This window comes from Nannobrachium achirus (genome assembly GCF_963921795.1).
Source record: "Nannobrachium achirus genome assembly, chromosome: 4".
In the NCBI taxonomy this organism is placed as follows: domain Eukaryota; kingdom Metazoa; phylum Chordata; class Actinopteri; order Myctophiformes; family Myctophidae; genus Nannobrachium; species Nannobrachium achirus.
The window spans coordinates 51,635,509-51,662,151 of NC_137813.1; the positions used below are offsets into that span (position 1 = coordinate 51,635,509).

At 41.1% G+C, this 26,643-nt stretch overlaps 1 protein-coding gene across 1 annotated transcript in view; it reads left to right on the forward strand.

The window, feature by feature from the left end:
- Positions 1-26,643, forward strand: part of LOC308284416 (histone H3.2-like) — a gene marked incomplete at both ends in the record, with an annotated part of 91,401 nt that overhangs the window by 36,844 nt on the left and 27,914 nt on the right. The gene's annotated exons all lie outside the window — the stretch shown is intronic.

Here is a 26,643-nt window from a genome sequence, read left to right on the forward strand (position 1 = left end):
TGTGCTGCTGTTTTTTCTTATAAAATGTACTATATTGATTTTGGCAACACAAAATCTTTCTCAAATGTCATAAATACATCTACCGTACTTAACATCTGAAACAAGTATTGGTGCCTTGGTATCAGGCCTAGATTTCTATTTCGTCTTTTTAGGGGCAAGGACACTTTGGTGTTGTACATTTTTTGAGGGCGCAAAGGCCAAATGCTAGGGCAGGAAGGCCATCAAATAAAACAAAGTTTAGTCCACTGAAATAATGAATTGAATTTAATCGAATTTAAGGGTTAAACTTACTGCATTGGTTTAAAGATGATGTCTTAAAAAATGTATATATCAGTTTAGTTTAGTTCAATATCATTAAACCTTTCTTTCCTTTTTTTACTATTTTGAAAAACATGAATATTTGAATATTGAATATTTCAGATAGCTGATCTCACAACATGCTGATGTACAGGGGTCATCACCATGTCAGCTTGTGATGGACATATTGATACATATTTTATTTTTGTCACAGACATACAAAATAACTGTCCAATAATTTTACAAAAGAACATATATACAGTATCATATTTGGCAAAATGGTTGAAATTTCAGTTCCTTAGTTTATTTCTTTTTCTCAGTTCTCTGTCTGCTGGAAATGTCTCGTCAAATGATGTGTGGTTTGTCCACAAGTTCTCTTTCTTCACCATCTTGCTGATGAGACAAATACTTGACAGAGCTCCATCCAGTTCCATGTATGGTACACAAATACCACAAATATATCACTTCCTTCTAGTAGTCAAATGATTTGTGGTTTGTCAGAAAGAGTCTTTCCAAGTTCCCTTTCTTCACTATCACGGCATAGTTTTTGCAATTCATTGACCCATCAACAAATATTGTTTTATTCTTTTGTCTTTTGCCAAACTCATTCTACTGATCTCTTGTCTCATAAGTTGTGGTTGAAAGATAGTAGTAGCTTAACAAACAGGTAACAGTCCACTAAAATGTATATGCTGCCAGGGTCAATCCTCTGTTAATTTACACGGTGAACAAGTATTATATGATGATGAGAAAGACAGTGCGTAAGTGGTGTGATGTAAGGTATACCAGTGGAACCAGTATTAGCAAACATTACTTCTCTCTCTGTCTTGTCTTGTCTTGTCTTGTCTTGTCTTGTCTTGTCTTGTCTTGTCTTGTCTTGTCTTGTCTTGTCATTGCATCCTCACTTGATGCAATCATGTAGCCAACACAACATATTAATCATCCTGACACTTATCATCATCCAAAATAATTAAAACAAATGCTTTATTATTATTATTGAATATTTAGGATAGATTATGTACACATGATAACCAAAATACTAAATGTGCCACGGACATGGACAAGTCTTGCCACGGACCCATTTGTCCGTGTACAGAGTACAGACATGTTGATGACCCCTGCCGATGATCGGTTATTTGAAGTATTTTAAAATGTTTTCAAAAATATAAAAAAGAAGTTTATAGGGATAGGGGTACAGGTAGCTGCAGTAAGGCCACTGTGGCCTCAGGTCATGCCATTGGTTTGAGGGGCACAAGGCCAAACTGAGGGGCAACGACGGCCATGGCCTTCATGGCCTCCCTGAAATTCCTGCCCTGCTTAGTATTCTCATATGTGAATTTAGGTCATGAAATATAGCTAATTTGTTGAAGAAAACGCCTCAATGTACGTGATTGGCACCCAGCAAAATGAAACATACACATTGTAAATTTAGCTAAACGCTTATGTCTCATACATAACACATCTCACAGCCAACTGTGTAATGAAAGGTACCTTGGCCAGAAATGGATGAAAATCAACCAAACTGCTATCACAACCCCCTAAATTGGAAAAAAAATCCCAAAATGGACAAGACTATAATAAATGCACAAAAGGTCATGTCAGGTATAAAATATGTATTTAAGTACCACAGAGTGTCCCAACATCTGTCATTTGTAGGCTACATCAAGACAACCCCCAACCAAAACAAAAACGCATACACATGTTGGCAGCATAAGTAAACATAAGGCTGTGCTGTGACAAAATACAACAAATGCTAAGCTTTTTCCTCCCACATGTATGTATTGCATTTAAATGTGATAAAAGCAAATCTTGAAATAAAATTAGTATTTAGCTAATTTTACATGCTGACATGGTGCGTATATTACTCATCCCTATCACTTTCATCCAGGGGTCATCAATATGTCTGTACTACGGACAAAATGTGTCAGTGGCTGAATTTATATATTATAATGTCTTGTTTTTGATCATAAGACCCAATTACTGAATTCGAAGTCGACAGGTTTTCTTCAGAATATCTATGGACATTGTGACATTTTGGCATATTAGGAGTCCAACCAGTACTAGTACGCCCTTAACTCTGAGATTGTACAAATGGAACCAAATGGTTCTCAGAGTTACTCAGATGTTATGGTAATTCAGGGCTTGCTCTTCTATGTGTTTCTGGTATATATTATTGTCCACACAAGTAAAAGGTCTTCAGCCAGGCTATCTGATGAAGTCTCTAGAGTCTCCAACTTCCCAGTGCTCAGAAGACCTGGACTTCTGTCTGTCTTTGCTTGCTGACAAGAAACACTTGGGAGTAGGTGGTTCAGCAATGTGATGAATTAAAAATTACATCTTTAAGATACATTTAGCTGTATGTATGTTTTCTCAGATTTTTCTCCACAATCATCCCCACAACTCTTGATAGAATCTGAGGTAAAACTGACCAAATGTGTTCATATTGCTTTTGTCATAACAGCCAGCTGTCACTGTAAAAGTCATAGTAAAGCTCATTTTCGGGTGGCATCCATCTTGGAAATATGTAAATTATAGATCCAGACACACCCAATCATGAAGATAAGTATTCCATTGAGTTTCTCTTGATGTGAATGAAATAGACACCAAGTTTACGTCATTATAACAAAATTACAGTCACTGACAATCACTTACATTGAAGCGTTTCCTTCAACAAATTTACTACATTACATGATCTAAATTTGCATATGAGTATACTAAAGCACCAATACTTGTTTCAGATGTTAGGTAGATGTATTTATGACATTTGAGAAAGATTTTGTGTTGCCAAAATCAATAGAGTGGAGTAGAAGTGAACATGGACTTTAAATGATTTTGAGATGGAAGATAAACACAGTAGGTCAGTAGTGGACAGTTCATTGAAATGAAATGTCAGTTAAACATTACCTCCACAAATGATAGGACTTAAAAGTTACTGAATCAAACACATCACGTACAGCAGAATGTTTTATTTTATGGAAGAAATACACACACAAATGTGGCACCGCTTCAATACAGCATGGAATTGTGGGCAAAATCTTCATCCAATAATGACAAAATATTCTCTGAGAGGCCTGAGAGGCTAAATCTCATCAAATGGTGGTCCGTGGCTCAAATTCAGAATAATGGTCCTTGATTGGTTGGAAACCACTGCTCTATTTCAACCAGTTCAACCACCATGATGTTTAGTCTTAGGCAGTGCTCTCTTTTGACGTTACTGACTAAAATATATATATATATATATATATATATATATATATATATATATATATATATATATATATATATATAAAATATATATGGTCTCCATATATGGTCCGATATACATCACTGGCCAGATGGCCAAGATACAGTATGGCGTGAGGTCGCTTGTCGCCCTGAGGCGTCTTACTAGTAATAGTAGAAGTAGTAGTAGTAAGTAATATTGTGGGGCCTCCAAGAAATGTCAAACGTCACAGAATGAATATTCTTTCTCATATTAAAAATTATTGTTATTTTGATGCATTAATAAAATGCACTTGCTATCCTCAGGTTCTGTGTCTGTGTTTTATTTTGTAGTGTCATTGGTTCCTGTTTTTATTAGAAACCATAAGGTCTTTGCTGAAGAAGATCACGTGTCATGATGGTGTAGTTCCCTTTTTTCACATGGGTATAGACTTACTACAAACCTATGTTTTGACAGAGGTTTAGGTCCAGCTGACGAACTATGTCAATCATATCTGAACTCGCGTTGTCTCCCTTTGCCCGCACCATGTCAATAATCTGACGGGCTTTGGCTTTCCTGCCAATTTTGTCTATGACTTCGTCCATTTCACCATCGTTGATAACATCCCTCGACAGAAGCTCATCCAGTAGAGCAAGCAGGTTGGCCTCTGAGATCCCTTCAATGAAGCCACACCTCACAGCCCTCAGCTTCTTGGCGCTTTCAGTTGGCACATTTGGGAGGTTTGGCAGATTTGTCACATTTTGCAGAGGTGAACCAGGACCTTGAAGACAAAATGAGGAATTAATTGTATTAGTAAATCTATGACAACACATTTTATTTGTTATATTAATATTATATTTACTGCATGGACATCACCTTAATTCAATCCATGCCTCAAATACTTAATTAGCACAAATAAGTACAATAGGTGTGCTCAATTAGAATACATTATCCCCAGTGTTGAAAATACAATAGTTAAGAAAAACTAGAAAGGTTGAAATATGAAAAAGGGAATGAGAAATTGTTTGATCTTAATCTTATTAGATAATTAGTTTCTCCTCATGAATTAACATTCCATGATTCTGACCCCACAGCTGGGTGGAGCTATATATATGATATATTAGATATGATATGATATGATATGATATGATATGATATAAAATGTAATATAATTTCATTTAATTACCTTTGGGTTCTGAATCTGACCCAGTGTTTAGGAGTTTCCTTGCCAGATCATTCCTATGGATCTTCTTCAGAATCCTTTTCGTGACCTCCAGAACTTCATTGTCATCGTATGTTCCCCCCATTGCATCTATTGTTTGCTCCCTGTTTGCATTGTCCAGCCTGGCTCTTTTAACTTTGCCCTCGTTGCGCAGTTGCCATTGGAATTTTCAGAATTCTGTAGCACCCAAATCCTCAAAAATATCTAATAGCAAATATGTGTGGTCTGCCATCACTGGTTATGGTGTTCGAATAAAGATTCAGGATCTGAAAAGAGGTCAGAAGAAAATGTTAGATTCAAATTCTCAAAACTCTAACTTGAAGTCTTTTTTTTTTATTTTATTTAATTTTACATTGAACCCTATAGCATTCCGTTATTCTGTAGGGGGACATGTGTCAGGCTGTGAGCTTGTAGATCTGCTATTTTGAGTTGAGATGGAAAAAAAAGAGCAGGCAAAGTACAGAGCCATGGTTCAAGAGTATTATTGAGGGTTCAAGTGGTTAAATGTTTGAAATACTCCTGGAGAAGAACATATTAATCCAACATTTTAATAGGAACATTATGCAAAACAAACAAAAACCATTAATTTACATTGATGTTGGTTCTTCAAAATCTATGAAAATGTTGAAGCTCCAACACTCAATACAATGTAATGGTGGTCTCTAAGGGGGCCTTGGCCTGAAAAATGTTGAAATGTTGTTCTGACCTTTATATATTTCAGATATCAGTGTGTATGGTCATGTACTGTACAGGTAAGATTTTTTCACTTGAGATGAACAAATAATATTTAGTATTGACAGTTATATATTCATCACGTAAAGAATATGACATTTAATTCAATTTAAATCTAAGCATCTTTTCGTATCAGGGTCCATTGAACTGAATATTGACCTGATATGAAAGTCATTTTGGGGTCTGTGTATTAGGTCTGAAACATAACCAGAATGAGACAAAGTGTACATAGTTTGCACTTCTTCTAAATAAAATAAAATCTGCTAATCATTTATGATTAGACCCACTGACCGAGCAAGCATGAGACTTTGTCTCACTCTCTAGCAACTTACCCTAGCCTAGCCAGACTACTCTATAGGATGTGCGAAGTTGCACTTTCACAGACAATAAATAGTCCTACGACATATTTGTACAGACATAAGGTTATAGTCTATTATTAATAAATATAGTTAACCAAGGAGGATAAATATAGTTAACCTGGTTAATGCCACCTGAATTTAAACACTATCCCCTGCTGCCCTAACGGAGGTTTGAATATTAAATATTGTATTTTAGGCTTTGTAGGTAATCTATGCAGAATAAAACAAAACTTTACAAATCATATAACGCCAAAGTTTGATAAAGCAGGACAAGGTTGCCTAGTTTAGGTTTGCCATCATATTTAGAAGTTAGAACAAGAAAAGAACACCCAGCCAAAATATCTTTTTTACATCGTAAATCAGCAGCCTGATCTAATGCGTCATCATAGCATTCTGCAAAATGTAATTGTCCTCTTACCTTTTAGAATAGAAAGAACCACGTCGTCGTTGTGCAAACGCCAAGTGAAACCCAAAGCACTCAAAAGACAGAAATGATGCTGCTATTTATGTGGAGCTCAGGGTGAGGGGCGGTCACATGTGACGTAGGCTATAGTTCTCATCTGGATCCAGTCTTCCCAGTTCATTCTCACATCAGCTTTCAGATGGTAAATACCTCAGTATTGGTTTCTAGAGAGAGAGAGGGAGGGGGGGAGGGGGGGGGCGTTATTTGGCTCCCACATCTCTAATTTTTAGGGATATCCATATAAAACCTACCCAGACAGCACAGCGGCGTCGCGCCTATTTAGCTTCGGCGCACAATTGGTTCTAGCGCGACTTGGACGCAATGGGCCTCATTGGACCTCGCTACGTCCGCGATCGAGACGCTGTGCAGCAGCGCTGTGTGATGCTCATTGGGAAGATGCATTTGCTACGTCGCTGGCGATGCGGCAACGACATATCTACGCTCTCTGCGCGATATTAATGCCTACGGTTCGACGCTTATTCTCCCTCCCCCCTCTCTTCTCCCTCCCGTCACCCCTTCTCCCCTCCCCTCACGCTCCCTTCTCACCCCATCCATTCTACACTTGCAAATGATGTTACTATGGTTTGTATTCTTACCTGCTAACTGCTGTCCTTACTGGCTGCTGCACCTGGTAATGGAAGACTTTCCTATGTTCAGTTAAAACGCAACCATAAAAACCCTAATAAAAAGGGGCATTGTTGTGTCTGTGAAAAATCAGACCATCACGTACGTCCTAATAAACTTTAACTCCAAGTGCAGAGCAGCACCAACAGCAGCAGTACTAGTGTGAAAACGTACATCAATCGATCCCAGAGCATCACAACAGGGCAAAAAAAAACATCTTAGCCGACTTATGCAGCAAGCAACACTGTGACGTTCTCTGCCTGCAAGAGACGCACAGAGGGAGTGAAAACAACCGCCCCACCATACCTGGAATGGTCCTGGCCACTGAGCGACCTCACCGGCAGTACGGCAGTGCTATATTTGTAAAAACAGGCTTAGCTATAGAAGCTACAGACATGTCAGATGACCATGATATTGAAGTCCTATCTGTTGAGCTAAGCAGTGTTGTAGTAACATCTGTCTATAAACCACCACCTGTAGACTTTATATTTCCCCAGCCAATCCCCAAAGTACACAGCAAACCACAGATCATTATTGGTGACTTCAACAGCCACAGTACCCAGTGGGGGTACTCTGAAATGAACAAGGATGGAGAAGCAGTAGAGGACTGGATGGATACCAACCAACTAAGTCTTATCCATGACCCCAAGCTACCACCCTCATTTTTCAGTGCCCGCTGGAAACGTGGCTACAATCCAGATCTCACCATGGTCACAAGTAACATCGCTGGACTGTGTAAAAAGGCTGTGCTGGACCCTATTCCATCAAGCCAACACCGTCCCATTGGGATCCTAGTCAATGCGGCTGTAGTCCCAACCATCGTGCCCTTTAAGAGGCGTTTCAACTACAAGAAAGCAGACTGGAAAGGTTTCACCAACGAGCTGGAAGAGAAGATCAAAAATATAATGCCGGGTAGCAAGAACTACGACCAATTCTCTACCCTGGTGCTGAAAACTGCTCGGAAATTTATCCCACGAGGCTGCAGAGTTGAATACATTCCAGGACTTTCAAAGGACTGTGCAGGACTATATGACGACTACGTCGGTATGTTTGAAACCAATCCCTTCTCAGATGAAACAACCGCCCAAGGCGAGAAGGTGATGGAAAGCATTGCCCAAGAGCGAAGCAAGACCTGGAATGCTCTTATTGAGTCCACAGACATGTCCAAAAACAGCAAGAAAGCATGGACACTTATTCACAAGCTACGGGGTGATCCCAAAGCAGCTCCTCAGCACCCAAAAGTCACTGCCAACCAAGTCGCCAACCAATTGCTCGAAAATGGAAAGAGTAGAAAGAGAGGCAAAAAGACCAAGCTGAACCGTAAGAAATACAACGAGGACCCTACCTTTACAAGGCCGCTCACAATGGAAGAGCTGGAAGGGGGAATCTCTCTCCTCAAACCAGGAAAGGCAATTGGATTGGATAAAATCGCTACTGAACAGATCAAGCACTTCGGTCACAAGGCAAAGACTTGGCTTCTACAGCTATACAATGAGTGCTTAACAACACACAAGCTCCCTAACATCTGGAAGAAAGCCCACGTTATAGCACTGCTGAAACCTGGTAAAGATCCATCCGCTCCCAAGAACTTCAGACCAATCTCACTTTTGAGTCACACCTACAAGCTCTTTGAACGTCTGATCCTCAACAGAATTGGTACCTTTGTTGATGAACACCTCATCCCTGAACAAGCAGGTTTCCGCCCTGGCAAGTCGACAACTAGCCAAGTACTCAACCTCACCCAGTACATCGAAGACGGTTATGAGGAAGGGATGGTAACCGGGGTCGTGTTTGTTGACCTCTCAGCTGCTTATGACACAGTCAACCACAGACGTCTTCTCAGCAAGATCCTGGAGATCACAAGAGACACCCGTCTGACAGAGCTGATTGAAAGCATGCTTGAAAATAGGCACTTCTTTGTTGAGCTTGGAGGAAAGAAAAGCCGGTGGAGAAGACTCAAGAATGGCCTTCCACAGGGAAGTGTGCTTGCACCACTTCTCTTTAACATCTACACCAACGACCAGCCAAAAAGTGCAGACACTCGTCGCTTCATCTATGCAGACGATCTTGGCATAGGTGCACAAGCCACCGATTTCAAAGTTGTGGAAGACAGACTCTCGAACGCTCTGGCAGAGCTAACACCGTACTATGAAGAGAACCACCTTCGTGCAAATCCATCTAAGACACAGGTGTGTGCCTTCCACCTGAGAAACCGGGAAGCCAAGCGCCAACTGAAGGTCAACTGGTCAGGAACCCCCCTTGAACACTGTGAGCACCCAGTCTACCTAGGGGTAACCCTGGACAGATGTCTCTCTTTTAAGACACACATTGAGAAGACCAAGTGTAAAGTGAGTGCGAGGAATAACATCATCCGTAAGCTCACTGGCACAACCTGGGGTGCCAACCCACAGACTCTAAAGTCAACCGCACAAGCTCTCTGCTACTCAGCTGCTGAGTATGCATGCCCAGTATGGGAACGATCTGCCCATGCCAAGAAGTTGGATCCCGCCCTCAATGCTAGCTGCCGCCTTATCACAGGCTGCCTGAAATCTACACCTACAGACCGTCTGTACATCCTGGCAGGCATAGCCCCGCCAGAGATACGACGAAATGCAGCAAGCAAAAAAGAGCGCCAACAGCAGTCTAATGACCAAAGACACCCTCTCTTCGGCCATGTGCCAGCCAAAAGCCGCCTTAAATCCAGGAAAAGCTTCCTGAAGAGCGTCCAGCCCCTCGGAACACAGAGCATCAGCAGTGAAAGAGTCACTCAGTGGGAAGAAAGACTAAACAACCTCCCACCAGCAACAACAATGGAGCTAAAGGCGAGCGAGGCACTCCCCCCTGGAGCAGACACCAACTACGCAGTGTGGAAATGCCTTAACAGAATAAGATCTGGTGTTGGACGCGCAAAAGCCACTCTCGCTAAATGGGGATACTTAAATGACGGGGATGCTGTGTGTGACTGTGACACTGAACAGCAAACCATGCAGCACCTCCTGATATGCCCCCTGCTGGAACAGCCATGCACAGCATCGGACTTGGCAGAGTTTAATGAGAAGGGACAGCAATGTGTTCAGTTGTGGCTGAACCACATCTAGCCAAGCCTTGTAACTGACTGTCTTGTGGACACGACAAGAAGAAGACAACAGGGCAGGCAAAGCTAGTCAACAGATGCACACATCGAACGGAGGATCTAAACAACAGTGAGACATGATGCAGTATTCAATATTTCATATTTATTTAACTGTTATTGTATATGCAGCAATAAACCTTCAAGCAATTGATAGAAAACAGATAGGCCTACATTTAAAATTGCCCTATTTAAGTTCCTATCACACAAACATTTGGAGGACCCCCGGTAGTAAATCTGAGGACCCCCTGTTGAAGACCCCTGATATAAGTTTAAAAAAAAACAGTATTCAAACATTTATGTACCAGAACAAATGTAGGCTATATACCATAATTATATAATGCACTTAACCATTTCCAATCAAATTTGAATGGAACAAGAACTCTTCACAGAGTAAAAACATTCACTGAAAAGGTAGGCCTTATGTTGGTGAAATGATCAGGCCATCACATAGTTTCGCAATGAACTTTACTTAACTAGCAGCAGCAAGAGAACGATGCCCCAAAAAAACCCACAGAGCAGAATAGAACACCAGTCAGACAGTAAGACTTAACAGGCCTAGTAACATTATTAAATTAACTGAAAAATGATGCTTATATTGTGTAGCTCATTAGGTGTTTAAAACTCATTCCTCATTTTGCTGTGGGCCGCTTGACAAACCCCTCCAGGATCACTGCATGTCACCGGACCACCAGGCACATTTTGAGAACCACTTCCTTACGATATTCACATAAAGAATACAGCCTGTTCTAAATGAAATGATCAAATATCTATAATGTCTATAATAGAGACACAAATTGCCTTCGGTATTCTGTCCTCCCTTATTTAAATTATGTATTTACCCAAGTGCTGCTTGGGTTCAGTGGCTGGTTAATTACAACATATAGCCTTCTGTGAGCCCATCATTATGAGGGTAAATTCATGTTCCTGGGTCAGTAGCTACGATGGTGGGGCCATCAGAGATCTTGAAAAGGCACCGGCCCAGAGGACCCTTAATGTCTAACCCTGATGTATTATCCTCATATCTCCATATTTCAAGAAAATATATTTCAAGAAAATATTTCAGAAAAAGAATGACCTGCTAAATCATATACAACTATATATATACAAAGCCAGCCCAGTCTGTGTCTCCGGTCATACACAGCTTGCTAGCCATGGCGGGCCAGAGGCCGGCTCCGGAAGACTGCAGGGGGACTTGCAGCACCCCATGCTGCGGTGTCGTCCATGTGTTGATGGGGCGCACAAGCTGGATCTCACCGAGAACGCTAGCAGTCGCAGAACCAGGGGCTGAGGGCCAGCTGCACACAAGTGCAGACCGTGTGCAGGCTGCTGAAGATCTGGGGGAACGCACACGCCACACACGCACGCACGCACGCGCACACACACACACACACTCACCCACCCACAGACGCACACACACAGAGAGAACAGTGATATTTAATTATCTGGATAAAATAAGAGTTAAATGGCTCTATATTGTGAAAGTGATTTTGATCGGCATTAATACAGAGAGCATTGATGGACTTGATCATTACACCAAAGGACAAAGAGATGGAGAATGAGTATCTCTTTAAGGATTGTAGCACAGTATTCAAGATCAAGTGTTTGTGTGTGTGTACCTGATAGATGTGGTTGAGTTTGAAGTGTTTGAGAAGCAACAGCAGGATGGCAGAGATGGCCTTCACGATGATCTCTTTGTGGCGATTGACATCAACACAGAGATTCATGTAACAGCCCCCCGGATTGATAGAGGACGTTAATGATGAGACAGTAGAGTTCCAAACAGATGCTGCTTTATTGTGGTGAAGCACCTGGTAGCACCGTGAAACTAGACAAATATGACAAAAAGAAATATGCATATTAAAGTGAGTCTAGTTACATAAATAATACAAAAGGTTGTCAAACAGTTGACCAAAGAAATAAACTACAGTTTGGCCTGACAACAGACAAGATGCACTTTAAACTGTACAAATTGGACCTCTTAATACAATAAAACAATATTAATATGAAATTCACCATGAAAGTAAACAAACATAACCCTTAAGACAACCTGCAAGTTGCATTCATTTAACATGGCATAATTGGGTTAGGGTTTGTAAATGAGTGAAAACACAGAAGAAATGGGGGTACTCTGCCACCTAGTGGACCTTTTAAAACACTACATACCAAAACTGCAGAAATCAGATCAACAGTAATTAATCAATAGAAAAAAGGACAACTGTGACCGCAAGCAAATAGTAATAACCTTTAGTTGGTGGTCATATACAATTCATGCTCTGCAACACTGTGGTTCTGCAGCCACAAATACATGTTCCCATAAGTTCTACAGTTTCACTGGGATTGTGAGTGCATCACATTATCAACAGGCATATTAACAACCATTTAGGCTTGAGGCTGATTCTAAAACACTTTCTAAAGCCTGACCTAAGTTTTCTGAAACCACAAATAGTATTACAAATTTACAAAAACAAATGTTGCTACATACTGTACAGTACATGCACTACACAACAATGTGTTCCCATCCATAATGGGTTAAATCCATAAAAGACTGTGTCACCACTTTAACCATTATTTTTTGGCTACTGGTATTCAAAAATAGCAGATCTACAAGGTCATATCTGGGGGTCCCTGGAACATATTTTGAGATGGGGGTCAGCTGCAAAATACATATAATCTTGGGGGTCCTTGACATGAAAAGGTTAAAACTAACTACTATTAGGCAGCAGAAATTAAAGGAAAGGTCCAGCCAAGTTTGTGTTTACATATTCAGGTCTTTGAGCAATGGAGTATTTAAGTTTAAATCACACCCAAAACTATGTCTTGAATGCCATGGCCTCTTGTGTATTATTGCTTTAATTATTACATTGCAAGGAGCTCTCTACTGGAACCGTTGACTCCCCCCCCGACCCGACTCTGGATAAGCGGAATATGGGTGTGAAACGAATCAATCAAAGATTAAGTCATCTTTTTACTGGTTCATTTTAACATTGGTTGGAGAGGTGGTTGCTGACATTACATCATTATCTTGTATTTCTGTATTATAGCTGTAGGAAAGAAAGAACTTAGGAATACACTTGCAGTGGAGTGTTATTGGTCCAACTCTCAGAACCTCAGTCTGTGTATTTTTTTAAAATATATATTTAGGGGGGCTTTTTCCGCTTTTATTGGTATACAATAGACTGATATGACATGGGGAGAGAGAAGCTTGTTAGGATCTTTACCAGCCTAGGTGCCCTGACTGCTACGCCAGCTGTCTGAATTAGGAGTCCAGGGCAGCCTGACGGAGGGTGTGGGATGGGTGGAGACATGACCTCGTCCCTCTCCAGGGGGAATGGCTCTGCCTCTATGGAGTTGCCGTTGTCATCTTTATCCTCGTGGGGTCGTCGGCCTTGTAAGGGTCTTTATCGTTGAATGTGTCCAGGTTGTCTTGCTTTATCAGGGACTGTAATTCCAGAGGACAAGGTGATGAGCACTGAAAACAGCCTGACGACATGTCATCAAAGCTGTTCCCGTACGGTTCTTTGTTTTGAGACCGGGGAGGAGGTGCAGGAGTGACGCTTACCTTGTGCCTGTTTCTGCTGCTGTTCTATGAAGTCTGAAGCAGATGCAGGGGGAGACGCAGCTCCCATGCTCCTCACCACCCTGATGCTGTCCTCCAGCAGTGGAGGCAAGCCCAGCCCCTGGCGCTTAGGCACCTTGATGTTTTGGTAGCCATACAGCCTACCAGAAATTGCATAGATTGAGGCTTTAATGTTTGCTTTTATGAAATATCTGAGATAATTAGGGTTTTCTGGAAGATTTAATGTATATACCAGTTTGACCTCTTAGAATACACGTTCATCCCTAAAATAACTAATACCTGTTGGGTTGTAAGCTTGTAGATAGCCTATTTTTGCTGCGCAACATGCTTCCATAGAAGGCATGCTGCTATGGAAACCAAAAGAGAAATCTGTCGAGGCGACCATGGGGCTTGATAATGGATTTTCAATGTAAGCAAAACGGTAAGAATGTCAATGGCATCTCACCAGTATACGTTTCCAAAGCAACAGTAATGCCTTCTTCATGGCGAAGTGTGGGGCGTGACCACTGTAGAACTTGATGACCATCCCAAAGAGCATGACAGAAATGGGCTTGTTGTACAGCGGAGACCCTGGTTGAAGAGAGGAAATGGTCGAATTAGATTTAAAATGGGACTTGGACACAGTCAAACATTACACACAGTATTGAACATCACACATAATCACACCATGATGTGTGCATCCACAGCATATACTGTTATTGAAGCTAATCGTCTCCCTCTCACACAGTCACACACACCTCTCTAGTTGCATAGATACCATTTGTTTTATTTAATTGAATTACTTGTTATATGATAGCTAATGCTCTTCTTGATTATTATATCCACCCGTTTCCGCAACAATATACTCGAGCATTATCTGTAGGACACTTCAGGTTAACAGCAGACCTCCAAGTCCAAGCACACATCGCATCTTCAACAAGCTGTGAGCTTGTTGCATGTTCAATGATGTGTCTCACTTGACTGGAAAAATAGCGCCACGACTGCTTATTTCAAACTATATCTCCCAAAAATCACATTTTATCAGTGGATGGAAACAGGCTAAATTAGCTTTGCCTTTTTTTTTGATAATTTCTGATAATTTGCTTCCTATTTTCAAAAAAAGCTTTATGGAAACGCAGCTTATGTCTATGGTCCAGGGTGTGTACCTGTCTGTCTGTCTGCCCCCCTCCCACAGTGTTTACCTGTCTGTGTGCCTGTCTGTCTCCCTCTCACAGCAGTCCTCTGGTATCCAGGGTATGGATGAGTCTTGCAGACAGCTTGATGTTGTTGTGGAGTACCGGTTTGTGGTGCGTCAGACCGTTGCTCACAGTCACGCAGCTATGCACACGCACACAAAAAAACAGGTTGAGAACCACTGTCCTAGTACAGGGGTAGAGCAGACACAAGGCCCGGCAACTTTATTCATAGAGCACCTTTGGTACATTGAGGTAATTCAAAGTGCTTTACAAAATAACAATGCAATCTAAAAATAAATTAAAAATACAATACATACATTGAAAACGAGAAAAGAGTATGGGGACAGTGAGCCCCCTTTGATGTCTATGTGCCTGGTGTTCAGACTCACAGCATATTCACGTCCTTGGACACCTCAGGACAGATGTTCGAGGTTCCTCCTCTCTCTCCTTTCCTCGCTCCTTCCCACACACACACACACACACACACAGAACATTCTATTTCACTAATGCATATTCGTATCATCTCTCTATATATTTCATATGTCTCTGCCTGTGTGTCGGACCATAAACTCAACAACACACCAGAGATTCCATGCATTGGGTTGTGTTTCATACATAGCGGTGCAATTTGTATAGATGGTTTCAGACATCCAGACAGTTAAAGCTGTCACGATTATGACATTTTACATGACGATTAATTGTCACTCAAATAATGGCGATCATATTTTTGTCGTTGACAATTACATTACTCTTTGGCTTTTAGGCTTTGAAGTTGCACATGGCAAATATGACACCTAACCTAAATATACAAAGAAATTACGACATATTTGACAACTTTATACTTAAAAAAGAACACGGATGGTTGAAATAGCCGATCTACAAGCTCACAAGTCGCGATGCAACGTGTTGCAAGCTTGAAGATCTGCTATTTCCACTATTTTTTACTTAAAAATATATGACAATTTTTAAACATGGAAACGATTATGACGATTATGAAAAATAATCACGATTATGTCAAATAATTGTGATTTGACGATGTAATAATTGTGACAGCCCTACCAGTCAGTCAGACATTCATTAATTGACAGATTACTTTTTGATTGACATACCGTCCTCTTCCTCCTTCTCTCCGTCATAGTGTGAGGAGTCAGAGTCAGAGCCACTCCCCTCCCCGCTGTCCGCCGACACGCTGCGCTTCCTCTTCCTGCCCTGGTAGGGATGGGAGGATGTCACAATTATTGTGACCAAAAAAAATCACGATTTACGACATTATAGCAATAATCAAACTATCCCCATCATCAATTATCCTGGGGCGGAACATATGCCAAATAATTGCTGATCTACAAGCTCACAACGAAGGATTTAGAAGACACTGTCGAAATATTCAAAGAATTTCAAGGTTTTTCAAAAATAGCAGATTTACAAGCTCACAGCGTTGGACTTGGTGCCGCACTGTGAGCTTGTAGATCTGCTGTTTTTCAAAAGTTAAAGCATAGAATGATGTTTAAAGTAATGCGTTCCAGGTCTAGATGGGTTTATACTTTAGCTAATCAAAAATAGCAGATCTACATGGAATTCTGGGGGTCCTTGACATGAAAGACATTTATAGAATGGACCTCTGGTATTAAAGGGTTGTGCTTTTCCTCCAGTAGGTTTGTTCCAACACTTACTTTCTTTCTCTTCTCTCCTCCTTTTCTCCTACCCTTCCTCTCCTTCCTCATCCTCCTCTTCCTCTGCTTGCTGCTCCCTGTTCTCCTTCTGCGCCTCCTCTGTCTGCAAACACACCACATCATTATTACATCACTGTAACACCACCTTCTGCTGCTCCTCTGTCTGTTCAGCCTGGAAACACAACATGACATCACTAACACCACCTACTGCTCCTCCTCTTGTCTGCTCAGGCTGGGCTCCCGTTGCATTGTATTCATCCTAGCTGGATGAATTTTATATTATATGTGGATATAAGAAAGACGCAGGAGCATAAAGCAACAACGAGCTGGCCAGATGTATGGAGAACCGGGACGACTGGAAGCGACGATGAAAGGCTCGTCTCGTCTGAGGACGACCTAGACAGAAAGCTTAGACACGGATCATCGCGGTTGTATTTTTTCTTGTCCGCGTGAAAGTCACCAGTGCCACAGAAAAACTTTGACAAGGGAGGACTATTACTCCAGGACAATGAGCTGAAACGCTAGTTTTTGCTGTTTGTAAAGTACGTTCCCCTAGTTACAAATGTAGCGGTCCCCTTGTGGTCATGTATTAAGGGGGGGGCTTTTGAGTTCTTTTAAATATATTTAAAGCTATACTGTGTAAGATTCTCAACTAGTGGTCAGTAGCCATATAGCAAACCGCGGTCGCGTTCGCGTCTTTCGCCCGTTTTTCGTACCTTCACACCCCCGCGTCTGCCTCCACAACGCCGAGAGCTATCTTTAGAGGGGTCCCTGGTTCCTGTGCGTTCAGGCATTCCGGAGAAACGGACTACTTCACCCTGCCTGGTAGGCGAGATTAGCTTTTGAGTAAAGAGACACACGGGCGACTACAAATATGGCGACCCCACTTCAAGATGCGCTGCATTGGCCGGTAGTGTACCATGTGTGCATGATCGGCGATGTGATTGGGCAACGTATACACAACGTATACAGATGATGCAGATTACGTCATCATGGCGCGAAAACCGGTCCACGGCCAGGATCATAGAAAACATATAAAGAGAAGGCTTCAGAAGCTGAAAATAACGGAGTGGGTGTTCTAAAACTTTAGCGATTTAACAGTTAGGACAATTTTAAGATTTGTTTTATAAAAAAAGTTACATAGTAAAACTTTAACTTAACTCCAATTAACTCAGTATTAATTAGCTTGGATCTCTTTTTAACTAATAAACGCACAAGCAGTGTTTTAAAGTCACAATATCAATGAATTACCTTTTTAAGTACTTTTATATTAAAATTATATAAAATGAGTATTTACTGGCCTTAGATTATAACCAGTAACCATGACTTCTAATCTAGTAACCAAATGGACCCTTTAAATACCAGAAAAGGGTACACAATAAATCCGCACAACTCAATAATTCTCAATTATTTAGTTAGGATCTTTTGTGCAATGATTGTGCAAAAGTAGTAAATATGAATATGAATAGAAAATAATAAAATAGAAAATGTAAACAACAGTTTAGCAGATTGAAAACCTGAAATGTGAACCATAAACCTCTTCTTTCAGGAATACTGTCACTACTGTAAGTGCAAAAAATAATATTACCTTCTCAAAGTTAATATTCAAAATAAAGACCCTTGAGTTGTCACCCTTCAGTCACTTAGAAACCAATTAAATAATTTGTGGGCCCACACACTCACACAGTCCCTAAAAGCCGGCAAAATTAACTACTACCTAAAGTAATTAGTTAACCCCCAAAACCTCCTCTTTGTGTCCTCCAGTCGAAAACAACAGACTACCACTTAATCAGTCCAACTGTGGAAGTTAAAACTGTGTCTAGAAAAACGTCTGCTCATGAACTGACTATACTCACTGAGCTTGTTAGCTTAGCGTTAGCATGTAGCACAACAAAACAGTCTCTTGTCTGAACCTCGTGGAGAAATTCCTCTTTTCTTGCAAACTGCAGCTTGTCCTCCTCTCAGAACGTTGTGTAAACACTCACAGGACTAAAAACTAGGGTTTCAGCTCATTAGTCCTCCCTTGTCAACGTAACTTAGCATGGCACGGCTAGCAGCATCAGTAAATTACAACATGTAAACATAGCTAGCTAGCATGTCAAACCAGCAGAAAGATTAAGGTGTGTTTTCAGCTCGATATAACATTAAACATAAAAACCTATTTGACATGTCATCAATGAAATTATGAAGTTTAGAAAATATCCTAACTAGTTCTAGTGCAAAATGATGTTTTACATATACAAACCTGTTTGAAACGAGGGGAGCCAACGGTGCTGCTTGGGGAGTTGTTGTGTCGAGGCCAGCTGAGCTGTGAGTCAGCTGTGAGTCATGTGACGCAGCTGAAAATAGTCCTCGGTCTCGCCAGAGAGCTCCCTGTGACGCGAGTTACGCTACAGAGCATAGACGCAGGCGCTATGCAAGAAAAATGGCTCGCTCTTTTCATCTCAAAACGACCCAAAAGCTATGAACAAATATAGGCAGCAACCCTAACGCTACGAAGCTTCCTAAAAGCGACCTCGCGAAGACCAATTGTGCTGTCTGGGTATCCTAAAGTAACTAAAGGACATTTAATCAAATAGCCTACTTTACAATTTTGAAGTACTTTGCCTCTTTGATCTTCACATTGCTAATTGGATCTAGATACTTTTTGTTATTATTATTATTAACTGTTTGCACAAAAAAGCACAGAGGTACAGTTTCATACAGCAGAGGTAAAGTTTCATACAAAAGGATGTTACAATTTGCTCTTTTCGAACGGTTTTGTACAGTAGAAGGGTAAGGAGTCACACTTTTGTATGCCTGTTGGTAGAGAATTCCACATTCTGGTGGCAATAGAACAAACGTGACCCCATTTTTGTGCCGAAACTGGGTTCAGTGTAGCCTCGTAAACCAGTCTCTCTTCCTGCCTTCATTCGAATGCGATTCGAACTGAAGATGGGAGGAGTCAGTTTACTAGGCTAGGTTCAGTGTGGTTCAGTCTCGTCTGACAGGTAATGGGTATCCCCGTATTCTCGCGTATATTGAAGACCTGGCCTATTGCAAGTAGCTTTTGTCCTCCATCCTGAGCCATATCCCACCCTAGCATAGTGGGCAGGGGTTACTGGGGGGGCGCTCCATTCCGACATGTCGCCACTCCGACAGTGACTTCTTATTGTCGGAGTGGCAACACTTCCACAGAGGTTATGGTTAGGGTTAGGGTAAGAGATATGGTTAGTGTCGGAATGGAGACATGTCGGAAAGGAGAGATGCACTCGGGTTACTGTAGGTGAGTTCTGGGTGTAAGGCCTGGTAGCGGTGACCGGAAGGGCTAAACACTCTCGCCTCCTGTTTAGGAGCAGACCACTCACCCCAGGTCCGGTACCGTCACCCAGGGCCGGATCTACAATATGGGCACTTTGGGCACATGCCCAGGGGCCCTTGGCATCAGGGGGGCCTAAAAAAATATATATATATATACCGGTATATATATATAAAATTAAAAATTAAAAATTAAAAAAGAAAAAAAAAAAAAAAAAAAGAGAGAAAGAAAACCCCCGGCCATTTAATTGTTATCTAATCCAAATGAAATGAATTAAATTATGCCCCCAAGGACCCCAATTTGGTGGTCACAAATGGTATTTTGTAATTTTTTGGGGGAAGGATATGGCTTGTTTTGACCATATAGTAGTACTATAATAGTACATTGTTATTTATTTTGATTGTCAGTGGCCACACTGCCACTGTTTCTTACCTCAGACTGTTATTGTCTTAACCCTAATTGTGCCTATCCCGAACAAGTCCGGGATATTTTCAATCCAATACAATATTTTATTTGCTATTTTACTTACCCTGAGCTGCTTGGACCAACGTGGGTGGTCCTGGCTCGTCCAGCGCTTACCAACGAGAGCCGCTAGATGGTCCGACGATTTATTCCATTGAAAATGGTTTAAAATAAAGTTTAGAGCCCCCCAAAAAAAGCTCAATCTATACTGTCGGCGGTGCGACGTATTCCGGGGTGCCTATCCCGATCTAGTCCGGGATATTTAATAAAACTAATTAATTAATCGGAGGCCTCAACGAAGCCCCGGTCTAAATGTCCATCCATGGCCCGGGCCGACACTCGGCCATCCACGGGCCGTAATCGCGCAACGGCGCCGCATCGGGCCGCCCACTCCAATAATAAGTCACATCTTTAGAGAGGATTTTCTCTGATTTGTGTTCCCAGACCAACCAGAACGTTTTTTTGCGACTGAAATAGCTTTAGATCGGGCTTCTAAAAAATAAAAAAGTGAATGGCTAAGTGTAAGCTAACTTCCTCCTCTCGTCCCCCATAGCAGTGGCTGCAGTGAAAACAAAAGGCAGTACTGTCTTCTTCTACGGTAGCTAGAGCGAAGGCCTATACAGATATTTCTGGCACTCTAGCGGCCACTTGTGGCCCGGGGCACTGTATGAGTTAAGTGTGATCACTGGCTGCTGATATCGTTAAGCTACTTTTTAAAATATTGAAAAAGGTTAGTCTACTCTGGAGCCCTGTAGCGCGTACGTAGAGGGGGGCCCTTGGGGCTTCAGTGCCCAGTGGCCCTCAGAGGTGGCAATCTTGGCCTGCCGTCACCCTCAACCTCACCCACTCACCACGCCGGTACTGAACCCTCGCCCAGAACAGCGGAATGCTCGCCCCTACAATTCACATCATAGGGTCCATGGTTGTGCACAAAACAACATTAATCTAAAATATGGTGTAATTTGCATAGATAGACTACAGCTATCGTGTTTTACTATAACAGGACACATTCGACCTAGAATGGTTTTCGTTTACCATACGAATACCTTTGCATCTGCTCCAAGACAGCTCATGGTATGCATATTGTTACACCATGCTTGGCAAGAATTGCTAAGTTGATGATTCAGTTGATTGATGATGAGCCCTAAGACAAGGTGAAGAGATTCTAATACACACATGACTTCTATTCTATGTTTGGGCACTTGTGGCCAGTGCTGAACAGTGAGCACCTGTATCTTCTCTCTTGTGATGCATTTGGCAATAAAGTGTTTCTGAGGTTCTGAGGTTCATACATTAACCACTTCAGCATGCAGCCCTATTGTAGATCTGCTATTTTATTAAAATATATATATGTCACGGTTTGTTAGAGAAACAGGACGGTCGAGAAACGGAGCACTTGTGGTGCCGCACAGGGCGGAACAAGCGGTCGCCCACAACAACGTCCTCCAGGCGGAGCCACTCGATTGTCCACGACATTGCAAGCGGCGCGAAGGCCAGCGGACCTTGGTCCTGCTCTTCGCCCCCGAGCGCCGCAGGCGCGAGTGGCCGCGAAGAGCGGGCCAGGGCCGCGCGGCCGGCGGAGCGCCGCGCGAGTTACGAAGCCGTGGTGAATGCAATCGTTATATTTATGCCCAGGCCGTAAGGCCTGGGCAAGCCCACGATAAACGCTCATAGTAAGCTAATGGCTAAACACCGCCCAGCTAGGCTAGTAAATAAAGAAAGAGAGTCGCAAACGAGTGACGTCAGCGCCTGCACTAGTGAATGGCTGTCTATGGGCTGTCGTCGCCATCTGGTGGTGATTAGTGTGTGGTGAACACAAAACAAGCGCTCTTACAATGAACGTCCTGAGTTACCTAAACATACTGTAACATAAATATATTTGAAAAGTTGTGAAATAAAGAGTACTTTCTACTTTTAATCAAGTAGCCTACATTGAGAATTTCTGACTTTCACTTGTAACAGAGTATTTCTACATTGCAGTATTGACACTTTCACAAACTGTAAGTAAAAGTCTGAGCAGGTAGTAAGGGAAAGTTAGCTGAGTGCTGGACCAATCTGGGAACTAAATCATTACCAATAGCTTTCTTCACAAATGTGTTCATAAAGATGTCTACTATCACCTCTGAACTTTTTCATTCACAACTCCCTTGGGAAACTTTGTGGGAGCCAATCAAAGTTTGGGGGTATCCCGAGGGCCCAGGATTAAAGCCGGAAAAATAAAAGATGGCCAATATGAGCATATGAGGTGTGTAATTAGGGTATTTTGGGGCTGCTGAATCCATTCCAACCATTAGTTATCTGTAAAAATGACTCCTTTGCCATACAATAGGCCACACCTACCGGTACTTTGGTGTGTCCACGAGACGTAGGCCTAATATTGGCATAAAAAAATGGTTGGAGTAGGGTTTGAATTGATGAAAACTCTTCAAGATCAGGCAGACACGTACAGGATAACATGACACAGGATAACATGATACAATCTGACAAGGAACACTCAAACACAGGGTTTATAGGGACTAACAGGACACAGGTGAACTTGGCTAAGGCTAAGCCTTGCTTAGTCCCTGCTTCATCTCTCTCTCTCTCTCTCTCTCTCTCTCTCTCTCTCTCTCTCTCTCTCTCTCTCTCTCAGAGCTCTGGTTCCCAAATGGGACCCATTTGTGGTTTTGCAAAAAAAAAAAAAGAAAAAAGAAATCATTCCCCAAAGCAAAGCTTAGATTCTTTTCATGAATAGAAAAATCTATTTGTACAGGAATCTATTACTAAACTAGAAGCAGTGCTCTTCCGAGCAAAGGTCTCCACCAAGTCAGGTAGGTTATTGTGGGCTCCCGGTGGCGCTATAATAGGCCAATGTTAAAATTGTGCCATGTCTTCTTGGGCCTTTCACGGTAATCGGATGCTGCATGCATGATTTGAGTAATTTTGTTCCAAAAATGTATTTTGCTAAAGTCAATCTGCTGGTGGTGCTATAAAAGGCCAATGCGAAATGGTCGCATTTGTTCCCTGACCTAGTGGAAATCACAGAATGCGTTAATGATTTGAGGCATTTTGTTCAAAACGGACAAATCCTGCAAACTACTTTGGAAGCCAATGTTAGCCAATTAGGATAGAATATGACATTTTGGAGAAATCTGCCTTGATCACATGACTAGAGATGACTAGAGATACTGTGTACTGATTTGCAAGAGTTCTGGATAAAATCTGATGCATGGTGGAAAAATCAAAAGGTCATGATGATAGGAGATCCCTTTTGGCTGCTGTGAGAGCCTTTTTAGATTCATTTTAAAGAGGTTGTGCCATAGTATTGAACTGTTTCTGCTTTGTATGTGCCTATGGAGTTAACATTACTCTAATAGACCCACAGGTATTATGCAAATGTGTCTTCCCTGTGTATTTTTGGTTACTTTCTAAAAGTTGAAAGCCAAATCTCAGATTCACTGCCTGAAAAGGTTGAGAACCACTGAGCTAGAAGAATACAGGACATGCATTGTAACTCGCCACTCCTGGTTTCAACACACAGAAATAATAAGGAACACAGACGTTTGAGTGCTCCTGCTGTCTGCTTTATATTCACCTGGAGTAGAAGTGTACATGGAATTTAAATGAATTTGAGATGGAAGATTAACCAACACAGTATATGTCAGTTATATTACAACCTATAGAATAGTAGTGGATAGTTAATTGAAAGTAGTTTGTATAAAGGTAAACACTTTATGTCAGTTACACTTCCCACCTCCCCTCCCCAAACGATTGGACTACAAGGGTTACTGAATCAAACACATCAAGTACAGCAGAATGTTTTATTTTATGGAAAACATACAAATATAAAAAGTAACTGTTGCTATTAACACAAACATGCAAGACAGGCACAGATTATCCCACTTAGTTGTTGTTGGGGCATTAGTCAAGGACAAATGCTTCCTCTGCATATTCTTATACAAGGTTTTGAAGGTTTGGGTCCAGCTTATAAAGTATGTAAATCATATCTGAAATCTCCTTGTCTCCCTTTGCCCGCACGATGTCAATAAGCTGACGGGCTATGGCTGACTTGCTAATGAAATTGTTTCTGACTGCCTCCATTTCACCTTCGTTGATAAGACCCCTCGACAGAAGCTCGTCCCCTAGAGCATGCGCGCTGGCCTTTGAGACCCTTTGAATGAAGCGCAACCTCACAGCCCTCAGCTTCTCAGCTTCATTTTGCAGAGTTGCACCAGGGCCTTGAAGACAAAATGAGGAATTCATTTTATTAGTAAATTTATGACAACACGTTTTATTTGTTATAGTAATATTATATTTACTGCATGGCCAGAACCTTAATTCAATCCATGCCTCAAATATATCAAGAGCACTAATAAGTACAATAGGTGTGCTCAATTACTATGAATTACTCCCATAGTGTTCAAAATACAATTCTTAATAAAAACATGAAATGTGCTATAAAAAAGGGACTGAGAAAGTGTTTGATCTTAATCTCACAAGGAATTAACATTGGATTCTGACCACACAGCTGCGGGAATTATGATATGATATGATATGATATGACGACAACAACAACAACAACAACAACAACAACAACAATAATTATATTATTATATTGCATTAGCAAAAGTGTAGCCTATATATTATAATCTTGCTATCCTTGTCCTTCCATCTAAATCAATGAAAAACCTTTTATTTAGCCAACCTTATGCTGCAAGGACAGCAACTATTAATTTAATCCACAAAATACACATTGGAAATATGGAGATGCTCGAGTTTCTGTCGGACAGCGATGGACTAGCTCTGCACTGCTCATTCAGGACTAGTATTGAAATAATGCATAATGAATTGTCATGGATGAAAGTTAATGAAAGACTAGCATGTAGCTTGATTCTGTTCTTTAAAAATATATATACTTTACATGAACCTGTTTATCTGTATTCAGAGTTATTGCTTGCTAGTGATAGCCATAACTATGGCACCAGGCATGCCCTGAGAAGTGCTTTCACGGTTCACCCAGCTTAAGCCCAAAAAAGTGATGCTTTGAAAAAAACTATTTTTCTATGTATAGAAAAATAGATTATTGGAACATACTTCCAAATTATTGTCGTTTTAATTCACAGCAAAGCTAGGTTTCTGATATGTTTATTTTGAGTTGCACATGAATCACTTATTATAATCTGTTTATTTTTATTTTTTTACCTATTTTTTATGTAAATTAATTTGTTCTGGGTATGTGTATTTTTAGGTACTTGGGGTATGCGGCCAGGTTTAGGCTTCGCTCAGGGAAGAGGACTTGCATAGTCCAACATGAGCACATGATGGGCACTAAATAATGTACTTTTTATTAACTGTTTTCTATCGTATGTAATGTAAATGTGTATGTAGTCATTTAATTGCTATTTTATTTGTGCTTGTCATTTTTTATTTCACTGTAATTATGTAATATGACCCCAGGAAGAATAGTCACTGCTGAGTCAGTGACTAATGGGGATCTAAAGCAATGCAATGCTAAACAATGTGATATAATATTATAATATAATATATATTATGATGCAATATCATTTAATGTAATTTAATTACTGTTGCCTCCCGACCCAGCGTCTGAAAGTTTCCCCGCTAGATCATTTCTCTTGATCTTCTGCAGAATGGTTTTTGTAACCACCACAGCTGCATCACCAGGATAAGTTTGTATTATCAGGTCTACTGTTTCCTCCCGCCTGGTTGCAGCTTCCATCCTGTATTTCGGAATGGAGCCATTGGAGTCATGTTGCAGGTGCCATTGGAATGACTTGAACTCCTCATTACCAAGCTCCTGAAGGATCCCTATCAGACGATTATGTGCCATGATTAAGGGGTGCAATGCAGATGCAGGATCTGAAAAGAGAAAAAGATGGGAGAAAATGTCAAGTACTGTATGATAACAAACCATTTATCTAGTCACACAGTAGGCTCTATGTATATCATATCAAATCAGTCAGATATCAGGTGGTCAGATATCAGGTGATTCTGCATTCTTGTTTGATTTAAAGGCCCATATTAAATATTGTATAATAATACATCACATTATGCTAGGCTATCTGCAGTGAATTGAAGACTGTGCGGTTGTAGGGGCATGTTGTTCACTTGAGATTATAAATTAGTAATATTAATTGATATTAATATTACCAAATCTATGCATCATGTAAAAATATTACAATAGTTCCAGTGTTTTTCAACACAGTTTACATATGTTATAAACCTTTACTCCTTTAGGCAATTACTCTGCAATCAGCATGCGGTGGTGGAAAGTAATACATTTACCAAAATACTCTACTTAAGTACACTATTGAGGTATTTGTACTTATTATTTGTATTTGTAGTATTTCCAGTATTCCAGCTACACTAACCACTTCACCTAGTGGTTAGCTAGACCGTGCCCCATAGCAGCAAATGCAATTGCCTCTGTAC